The sequence below is a fragment of the Cryptotermes secundus genome, unplaced genomic scaffold, assembly GCF_002891405.2.
Source record: "Cryptotermes secundus unplaced genomic scaffold, Csec_1.0 scaffold40, whole genome shotgun sequence".
NCBI classification, from domain to species: Eukaryota; Metazoa; Arthropoda; class Insecta; order Blattodea; family Kalotermitidae; genus Cryptotermes; species Cryptotermes secundus.
In genome coordinates, this window is record NW_019730583.1 from 1876623 (window position 1) to 1887772 (window position 11150).

The window sequence follows — 11150 nt, forward strand, 5'->3', positions numbered from 1 at the left end:
GGCCACCGTTCTCTATGCACTGATGCAACCGTTTTCTGAAGTTCTCTTCTGCACGTTCCAACATGTNCATGGCACCATCCTGTTGGAACCAGACATTTCCTAGATGCATTTCTCCAAGAGGTGGTTCAAAAAAGTTTTTAATCATGTCCACATACCACTGTGAATTGATAGTAACTGCATGATTGTCTTCTTAAAAAAATAAGGGCCAATAACTCCAACTTTCAACAACACACACCATACTGTTGCCTTACCACTGTGAAGTGGCCTCTCATGGAGCTCTCTGGGATTGTGACCACTCCAATTCTGCTTGTTGACATATCCGAATAGGTGAAAATGTGCCTCATCACTAAAGAAAATAAGTGCGTCAGGGGGTAAAGTTTCCAATAACGTTTCACATGCCATTATTCGGTTCTGGAAATCACATGGTGACAATTCTTGCACAACAACCATCTTATAGGGATGGAAATGAAGATGTTTGTGAAGAATTCGGCACATTGAACGATTGGATATGTCTAGGGTGACTGCAAGTTTGCGAGCAGAGCATCGTGGAGATCTCAAAATCGACTGTCGAACTGCCTCCACATTTTTTGACATCATAACAGTCCGTTGTCATCCTGATGATTTTTTCACCACACTCCTGGTTGTCCTAAAGTTCTCTACCCACAAAACAATCGATTTCTGGTTGGGAACTGGACCTCTGGGCTTAATTCCGAAGTGAATACGGAACACACGCTTCACCGCCACGTAGGAATGGTTGTTCAAAAAATAGGCTTCGACAGCAAACGCACACTGCTCACTCGTCCACCTCATGTTTCCTACCGTTTCCTACTGAGGGGTATTAGACAGAAACTTCTGCGACTGCATGCATTCGCCGAGCTCATCCCCACTTTTCTACGACCTCCCCTCCCTTCACAATGCGTCTTCACAAAAAGGAAGTTTCTGCACCCCATTCTGTATAAGGGTGTAAGAGCAAGAATCATAGAGCAGGAGATAATATACTGTGATTTATACAGAAAATTAAGACAGACCTTTAGAAATTGGACACTGAGAAAGAAATTTGTCATTAATCCCGCAAATTCATATTTTATTAATGAAGTACTCCCTAAAATTAATCCAGATTTTAACATCCATGAGAATATTATTTAATGATGATTCAAACAATTATTCACCTTCTGCACAATTATAGGCTCATTACATGGTTTGCTGATTATGCTAACAGAAGTTTAAAGTTTAAAATATGAACAGTGTAAAGTGTGTCTCATTTTACAAAATGTACTTTTTAAATTGTTCTGCAGCTAAAATGTGTTACCACATTTATATAATAAAGGCATAAAATAAGAGTTTGCATGATAGTTCATTTATTATGCCAAACAATTTTGAATGATGGTCATACTTGAGTTTACTATGTGTATTTATGTGGTGCAACAACCCTGTAAGGTTATGTATTTTCACAACATTATGAAAATATTTATTGCAAGTTTTCTGAATATATATGTTTAATACTCCCCCATTCTCATCCTAAGAAATACCTTAGTATATCTCTTACACAGTGCACTTATATTGAAGTTGAAAGGATAGTCACGTATACCATAATTTCTTTCATCGTACCCAGAATGCTACACACACTTATTAACTTCCAGCATAGCATTGGACTTTTACCACTTGTCAATACAATGTTCAGAAGAAGAGAGCAAATTTTAAAATGTTACGTGAAAAGTAATTGCCCTGACCTAAAATGAGAGAGTATACTGTGAGCAAAGTTATTTCTGTCATGCCCTGAAAAAGTTAGTTTCATATTGAACTGTTTGATTACGACATAAAGGTGAAGCTATTTCTGCAACAGGCCATGGAGGCCTATAGGGTTTTGAGACATCGAGGCTCCCACATTTTCTAGACAATCAGCTCATGGATGGCGGTAAGGTTGTCAGCCTTACATGCCGGCCGCCCCCAAGAAGATTCCTGTTACTCATTTCTCTTAGAGACTGAATCGACTCCAAGGCCATAGTGCTGCTGTCTGGAAGGATTATGTCAATTGAAAAATTCAGAGACCTCATTGGAAATCGAACACATAACCATCTGGTTTGTTGCTTAGTGCCTCAACCAACTATGCTATTGCACCATGCTTCAAAGAAAGGAGTAATATGTTGGTTGACAGAACTTACTATACTCCTACCGTTATCATCATTGCAGAATATAACAAAGTTAACATTCCTAAGAAGATATTAAATTGTTTTCATTAATAGTTATATAATTTAGAGACTATGGAAGCATATCTAAATTGATATTTTATTTTCATAAGAGAAAATTTATTTGACTAATTTAAAACTTGTATCAAGCTGGAGTCATTCCTAATTTTCCTTTGAATATTGTAATACTGCTTCCTTATTTTTGTGTCATAAATGTTTATGTTACATTCAGTTTCTAAACACTTGCAAAGAGCCTGTTTTTATATTAGTTTCACTCTGATAATATTTGGCAAGAACGTGTATGCAAGTTGAAGACAGAGTATGCTGATTGAATGTGGGCATTCATTTCATGCGTTTCAGTCAAAATTTACAAGTATTTATTCAGCTTTAATAGTATTTTGAAGAAATGAAAAGGTATATATGTGTAGAGACTAAATTTCAGGTAGAAAAAATGAGGTTTAATCCAAATGCAAGATGCAGAAAAGTTGGGAATTATTTTAAGAATATAATACTGATATTTGCTCTTGTTCATTTGGTTTTCTTTCTAAATGAAATTATGTGCTTATATGAAAGTTTATAGTGAGTACCTTGTTAATTTTTATTGAAGAGAAGTAAAGCATGTTAGTAGGTAGCCATTCACATTTAATACCTTTAATCACAAATTACAATTCTGTAGCCTGCAATTTTTATATTAAAAATTTGTTGTGATATGAGAACTTAATGTGAACTGTCACGCAAATTCTGTCATAATGTTGAATGTCAGAAAATTCTTATAGCAATACTAATTATATAGTATTTATAACTAGTGATAATTTGAGACATGACATGACTATGGGTCTTAAGGAGGTAATAAATTACTGCATGAGAAGAACAGTTTGCCAACACAAACAAGTAGAAAATGAGTACATTGTGAGGTGATGTGATACTGTTTTCACATGAGTTATTATATTATATTATATTATATTATATTATGTAATTCTGTGCATTAGGCATATGTTTTAAAAAACTATTTTCATTTCTTGGTGAGAGTGGTGATGTAATGAAATAATGTATATGATCTCTTGTTGCTGTTTTTCAGATTAAATTTGTAATATCTGTGCTATAATTCAGGCATTTAGTCACCAGTTTCCCACCATGGCAGCCTGGGCCCATTCCTAGGTCATAACCTGTGGGATTTGTGGTGAACAAAGTGGAATGGCAATGGGGAGTGTACTCTGAGTTTCTCCTGCCAGTTCTCATTCCATCATTTGCTCCACATTAATTTATCATCCTGTCATTGATGCTGTATAGTCTTGATCCCGACAGCCTCACAACCAGAATTATAATGAACTTAAAGACATCTCTTAATGGAAACACAAACCATAAGTATGAGTGTCACACTCTGTCATGATTATCAGCTTTGAGTCAAGTTGAGTGCCAGTTGCAATGATTTCTAGTTTTGTAAAATGATTACCTAGCGAATGTCAGTTCCTTGGAGAAGAATAAATTTGTATTTGATGAAATCTATGAAGAATTTTAAAATTGAAATTTCCACAGACCAATAAAATATGGCCCTTGAAATGACTAAACCCTGTGGTCTATCTGTGGGTGTACACTAATGTTAAGGATGTAAAGGAAATCAGGGTGGGACTAAAACACCAAATCAGATTTTGATTATGGGAAAGGAGGGTATGAGGTTTAGAGGCAAACACAAATTTTGATGTATAACAAAAAATTTTGGTAAGGAAATGGCTTTTAATATATTAATATGTGGAATTATACCTTCCTAGTTGTGTAATTCCACTATGTGCAATATATTTTGAGTGGCAAATTGTTGTTCTGTCTTTTCAGAATCTTTGATTCCAGCCCACGTTCTTCTCACTAATGAATTTAAATTATGAAACAGTGTATTATTGTCTGTATTCTGTACTGCATTTTGCTACACATACCTAATAGAGTTCATATTAATTGTATTGTACTATAATATTTTACCATAAATTGATGGTCTCATTGACATGTAGGAAATTAATCTATGGTGATTTACAAAGTGACCATTAATTAACATAATCACTTCAGCTGAAGTTTAATATTCCAACACTAATTATTTTAGCATTCAATGAAAATCAAAGTATTTATGAAATTGCTGCTGTGTCAATAGCTGTAGTGATAAAATGGATATAAAATTTTCTGTACATTTTAAATATTAGGGTTTCAAACAAAATGAGAAAAAAATTGTTGATAAATTTTGTTGGCAATGTTGATATTATTTTTAAACTTGTTATTCATTCTACTTGTTTATCTACTGATATAGCATACATATGTAGCCAGTACCCAACTACTGTAATCTGCATGTTTATCATGTGCTTTCCAGTCAGAAACATATCAATCACCTGCCCAGTCATTTCAAGTTGGAGTAAAATCTATAGTGATATTCTGCTGCATATTACTCACTACCTATGAGTGTGTGTGTGTATATATATATATATTTGAAGCTTCAGGAAACAGAGACAGTGAAGGTAATGCTGATCATGTGCTCAGTAAACAGAATTTTGTTTAAAATTATCTTTTGTAGAACATCTAGCATTCATAATTGTCCAGGTTGCAGTAAATTGATTTCATTGAGTACATAATAAGATGTAAAATTTCTTCTGTATTTTAGCTCAAGAATATGTAGAATTTATTAATCACATGATTATTAACTGTAGAATGCCAATGTTTTGTTTTGAAAGAGATCACTGAAATTATATTTTACTAAATTATTTCCTAGCAAATTTTAAAGTAAGGTGTATATTCACTGTTTGCCTTATTTTTTAACAACACAGCTACTTTATGCCAGATATGCCACAAGCATCCTTGTGTAAATTATGCACACAGAGCCAAGTACAGAGCAAGTACTGCACTGTTTTGCAAGTGTCAGTATAATCACCATGTCTGTAGTAAATAGTACAAAAGAAATTAAGTTGTAGTGGTAGTGATATTATTTTCTTTCTCATCTTGTTTTTTCTTTCCTTTTCTGACAACCAACATGTGGATGAAATTCCCTTTTCCATATTCTTATACAATAACAAATGTTATTATAATGAATTATTTTGTTTTACTTGGCAGGGCTTAGCTAAATATATTACCCTTACCATTTAACCAATGAAGGTGAATTTTCACATTGTCCAGTGCCATCTAGTAGTGATAAGAAAGTAATACTCTGAATATTATCAGATATTCTAAGCCTCTCTTTTAAGTGGATTGGTATTTATTACATATTTCTGAAGTATGTGATTTTCCATTGCTGCTATAAATACACCATAATCATCCATGGAATTCTAATTGAATTTGAAGATAAACTATTGTTTTATGAAGCCAGGCTCATCAAATGTCATACTTTCCTGCTAAGGCATCACAAATAATACTTCAGATCAGTTCAATTATTACAGTGCTTAAAAGCAGGCCTCCAAAAAAATTCAAAGGAAGGAAGCTGTAAACAGACTTTAATAAAGTAGGAAAAAATAAGCACACCAGGGGAGAAAAAGAAGTCAATTAAAAAGGTACTAGAAACTAAATTACATAATTAAGAGTAAGAATTTGAACAAGCAAACATTATACATTATTACTCACATAATTTATAGATTTAATGATTTGGTAATGAATTTTCTATTAAAAGTAGCAATATATATGCAGATTACATTTGCTGAAGAAGAACATTTGACACAAGAATTTACCTTTTCGTGATGCTACACATCAGAATTAGAGAAGTCTGATTAAATCTAGTATGTACGCAAAAACTAACAGTATCAAGAACGGATGAGAAATCAAATTTGCTTATGAAGACTCTGACAAGAAATAGAACATTGAGCTGTTGCCACTTGGATTGAAATTTTGAACGATTCAACCTAGCATTTCATTGTATTTATTGTCAAAGTGCCAATAAGAAACCTACTGTAGCACATGGCAGCATTTTTCAAATTCTGGTGAGTTGGGATGAAACAGTCAATTTAATTCAGTTCAGCCAACAGAAGCTTACTTAAATGTAGACTGCGTTAGAGCATTATAACAAAAATCAAGATCACTGACAGTTGAAAAAGAAAAAGAAATATAATTTAATGTAATGAATCAAACATGATATTTTTTAGATCATGAGTGAAAATGTAATTGAAATGGCTGTGAAAGTAAAACGTACAGTCTAACAAAATTTCACGACCTTTAACAAAATGGGAATGTGATACTCAGTTGTTACACAATTTGTAATTAAAGTTAATACTGTTAGATTTACAACTAAATGCTTTTACTAATACAGAGTTTCATAATGTTATCCAAGCTCCAGTTCTGTACAGAATCAATGTCACACCACAAAACCTTACAATAATCAGCATTCTTCACAGGTACTGTGATATATTATGAGATCATCTGCAAAGGAAAGAAAATTAGAATTATGAATAAATCTACAATTATCATTAATGTAAATATTCAAATACAACAATAGAAACAATGATGATAGCAACAACAACGTCAAGCAGGCTGCAGTAACTATAAGGCTCTCATTTTGTATTTGGGAAGTGCTCAGTTCGAATCTTGGCTATGATGTCATCCATCTTGACATAGGTTTATTGTGGTTTTATTCAGTTACTCCGTGCAGATGCTGGACTAATATCTCAATTACACCACCACTTCCTTCAAAACTCTTTTCATTACACCAGTTGTCAGTCATTCTGTTATTCCATGCCCTATACTTAGATACTGACATGTATGAAAAGGTTATGATGTAAAAAATACGAAATTTGGCATAATAACAATTCCATTATTTAAAGTTATATTATTAATATGTGAAAAACACTCATTTAAAATCTTTAAACTTAGTGACAGTGTACTGCTAGAGAACTTTTGCCTTAGCAGCAAGGAAACTTTCTCAGACATGCTGAGAATTCTGCCACACAGACCAATTTCCTTACACAGAAAAGCTATTGCATAATTATACAAACAGGGTACCAGAATTAAAGAGCAGAGTCAAATGATGAAATTTGATAACATTATTATCAATCCTACATAAATCAAAACTAACATTTGATACAATTGCAACAAATTGTGATTAAATTATGATCAGAATATAAAGTGTCTGAATAAACTAGCCACAAGTGAAACATATTGAAACCAAGATATGCGTCAAAGGCAGTTCTGGATATCCTCATACTGAAAGTACTCAGTATTAGATTATCAAGTTTTGTTTTTTCTAAAAGTTCTGAAAGTTGCCTTGTGGTACAGGAGAGAGATCTTGTGTTGATACTGCTATTGTCTGTTAGGCAAAGACAAACCCCAAAATCTCAGTAATCCCAAGTGTAATACACAGTCATCAGAACATTTTAGATTTTACTAGTTTTAAATTGTTCTTTCCATGACTATTATCTCTAGATGTTTTGTCCTAAGGAAGGGCCAGTGTAATTCTTATGTTTCTTATATCATGTTCAGTAAATATCACCAAAGTTGAAAAATTGCATCCAGATTGTCATATCTTGTTATGCCCATGTTACTATGGCAGACAAAATGTCATCCCAGGAAATCAATTTGTGTTTCTTTATTATCGATTCTTCTACACTATTAAGTTTCTGTGATTTATCCATTCTATAAATTTTTCTGTAATATATTTTTTTTTATTTTTGCTGTGTCTGTCATATCAGCATGGCTATAATTTATGTTTTAATGTAAATAGTATGATGAATTTAGTATCCAAACTAAATGACTGAATCACAACTGCATTTAAGAACCAAATACTGGAAATAGAATTTCAGCATATGTCCATGAATTTTGATTCTGAATGCTAGGTCTGTTTGTGAAAAGGTAAAAACATTTTATATTGTATGAGCAAATGTACAATTGAAATATTTGAGCATTTCTCAGAAAACTGCTGCTCTGTGTATTAGAGAAAAGTGAAACCTTTAAACCTTACATACTCAATCACTATCAAAACACAGAACAAGTCAAAGTGAAATGAGTCAGTGTTAACATTTAGTGTACTCTAAATTTGTGAAAAAATAAGTTTTTGACTACCGCTGTCCTAAGAACAATTTCACAACGAAAACTTTTCTTATACATGGACGAATTAAAAAGGAAAATGTATCGGCTTTAGTCATCATTTCTATGTACTGTCTTAGGGCTTCTATGACAAGAAAGAAAGGAGTGATGTAACTGAGCCGAACATGCTTTATATTTATTCATTGTACATAAAGGATACTGCTATTTATTAATAAAATATGTTATTTCTTCTTAGAATAACCACACCAGCTTTAATTTTTCTGTAAATTGATACCTGTGGTTTTCTCAGATAAGGGAAGAAAATATCTGATGTTGACATGAATTGGACCAGTTCCAGGGCTCACCCAGCCTCCTATCTGATGGGCACCGGGGTCTCTTTTCCGAGGATAAAGCGGCCGGAGAGTGAAGCTGACCACTCACCTCCAACAATCCCGAGGTCAAGAATACCTGGATGTAAACATCCACTCCCCCATACATCTTCATGGAGCAACTTTACCTTTACGTTTGAGATAAGCACAGATATGCATGCAGGGCGTGCAAATCTTCCGATCTAAATGGAATTTTGAACATCTCTATAAATGTAAGAAGACGACTTTCTTCATCTCTATAAATCTTCGTAAAATTTTCGAACCTTAAGTTTTAATGAAGTCTGACCTGTCTGGTAGTAAGAGTTGCTGACTACAGGTCCAGAGGTCCCGGCGCTACCATGTTTTCTGAGAAGTAGTGGGTCTGGAACGGGTTCCACTGGGCCTCTTGAGGATAACTGAGGAGCTATTTCAAGGAAACAGCGGCTCCGGTCTAGAAAACCAAGATTAACGGCCGTAGGGATCCGTTGCGCTGACCATGCCACACCCTCTATCCGCAAAAGTTGGCACTAGTTAGTTAGTTAGTTAGTTATTGGAGAGGGTGGGTTTCCCCATACACTGAGAACTGTATTGGTCCATTGTGCTTCCCTCTATGATTTCTACCAGTCTCTATATCCTACTGGTATTGGTGCTTACCATCAGTCCCGCCCAGCCAGCAAGACCGGCTCTACTAGCTGAGAGGTATCTATAATGCTTCCCCCATCTACCAGAGGTATTAGAGACTGCTGTTGGTCGGGAAACGTCGGTTAAAAAGTTGGCACTAACTTCGCCTACAAGCGGCGGTCGCTTGGTCGGTATAGTTCCCTTGCGGACTACAGGCAACGGAGATTGTTTGACCTGCGGTTGTCGAGTTGTTTTATGTGTACTGTTGGACGGACGAAGCGAAAAAAAAAATGGGTGCTCCTCAAGGCAGCGAATTCGAATAAACCGCAAATTGGATAATTCGCGCAAGGAAAAATGTGAGTACAGTGATAATATACCCGGTTGTAAGGCAGTTCAGATGTGAGGCAAACAGCGAGATTATCTCATGCTCTTAGGTGTAATCACACTGAGGTGTGAGATGAAGGTGCACGAAGGAAAATTAAGTTCCTCATGCTTCATTCTTCTAGGCCAGTGGTTCTTAACTTTGGGTACAGGTACCGTCTGGGTGGTGCAAAACTTGCCAAATCACTTTAAAAGTTAAATAATCGAAAGAATAAATTACGCACAGGTATGTATGAAAAACTGCTTTGTTTCATTAATCTTGCATATTTATTGTACGTTTTTAATAATTACAGTAATGTTGCAATAATCATTTATTTGGGATGAAAGAATTGAGCTATTTGAACGATATTTGGTAAGGACTGTGAGACCGTATTTTAATAAACAAAAGCCTGCAAGCTGCAATACTCGTAAAGGTTAAGAACAACTGCTCTAAGAAAATGTCTTCATAGTACTATCATTAGGCCAGACCACTTCCATGCAAATACTATTCGCTTCATTATTCATAGCTGAATAACAATTTACCGGAATTTTTGTCTCCAGCAATGCCCGTCACCACTATACACAGGGAAATCATAGCATAAGCGTTGGCAAAGCTGAAGTACCTACGGACTACATTTAAAAAGTGGAATCACATTTCAGGTGAAATCATTATCAGAATTACAAATCTCTTTCATTTCGAGCTGAAACTAAGTGGCATCAACACGCAGCAGTTTCAATTGTGGCCAGCAGGTGGCAGTAATTACCGTAGCTTGGGACCGCCATCAGCTAACTTCAATATCTTCCGCTAGATAGTAGGAGGTGTTCTATTATGTTTTACGGAAGAAAGTCATCCTCGGTCATCAGGGTCATCATGGTCATCATGTCTATTCCAATTCAAGGGGCGACGGTAAGCAAAAAGTATGGTTTATTAGTTGCCGGCATGTTTAAATTTTCCTTCCTCTTTATTGTAAATAAAAAGGTACTGAGAAGAATATTTTCACGTAAGAGGGACGAAATGATAGGGGCAGGGTGAGAAACTTCATAAACCGCGAAATGCTTTCAGTATCTTATCAAGGAAAATAGAATGGGCAGGCAGGGCATATCGCAAGCATGGGGCAGAAGAGAAGTGAAGGGTCTGATTAAAAAAAAAAAGACTGAATGAAACAGGGCACTAGATGTGAGCAGAAAGGTAATACTAAAATTGATCTGAAAGAAATAAGATGGGGGTGTTCACTGAACTCAGGCTCAGGATGAGGACCAGTAGCTGGCTCTTGTAAACACAATACACTTGGTCATCGACTTACGACCGACTTCCGTTCTGACTGACAGGTCGTAAGTCGATCTAGTCGTATGTCGGCCATATATTTATAAACAGTATTTTTTAACCTTTCTAATCTTTTTCTCATCTTTGTAATTTATTTTTAAAAACTTTTGCATTTTAATCATCTTTTATTTGTCATTTTTTGAGGTCGTAAGTCGACGACCAAGTGTATTGAACATTCGGATCGCTTGGGATTGCATCAAATGCTCGGTATTTCTTCAGAGGTTGAGCAACTGTTGATGTCTCGTAGACTCAGCTTCATGAAGTGAATTAATTTACTGTAAAATGTCGTCCGTTTTATAAAAATCGGAAATTTTG

At 35.0% G+C, this 11150-nt stretch overlaps 1 long non-coding RNA gene across 1 annotated transcript; it reads right to left on the reverse strand.

Moving 5' to 3' along the window:
• Nucleotides 1-2536: 2536 nt before the first annotated feature.
• Nucleotides 2537-8901, reverse strand: LOC117282464. The gene is made up of 2 exons (XR_004513200.1): nucleotides 8838-8901; nucleotides 2537-6563 (listed from the first exon to the last, which is right to left on the reverse strand). It is a non-coding gene; the product is annotated as an uncharacterized LOC117282464 (long non-coding RNA).
• Between the last annotated feature and the right edge of the window lie 2249 nt (nucleotides 8902-11150).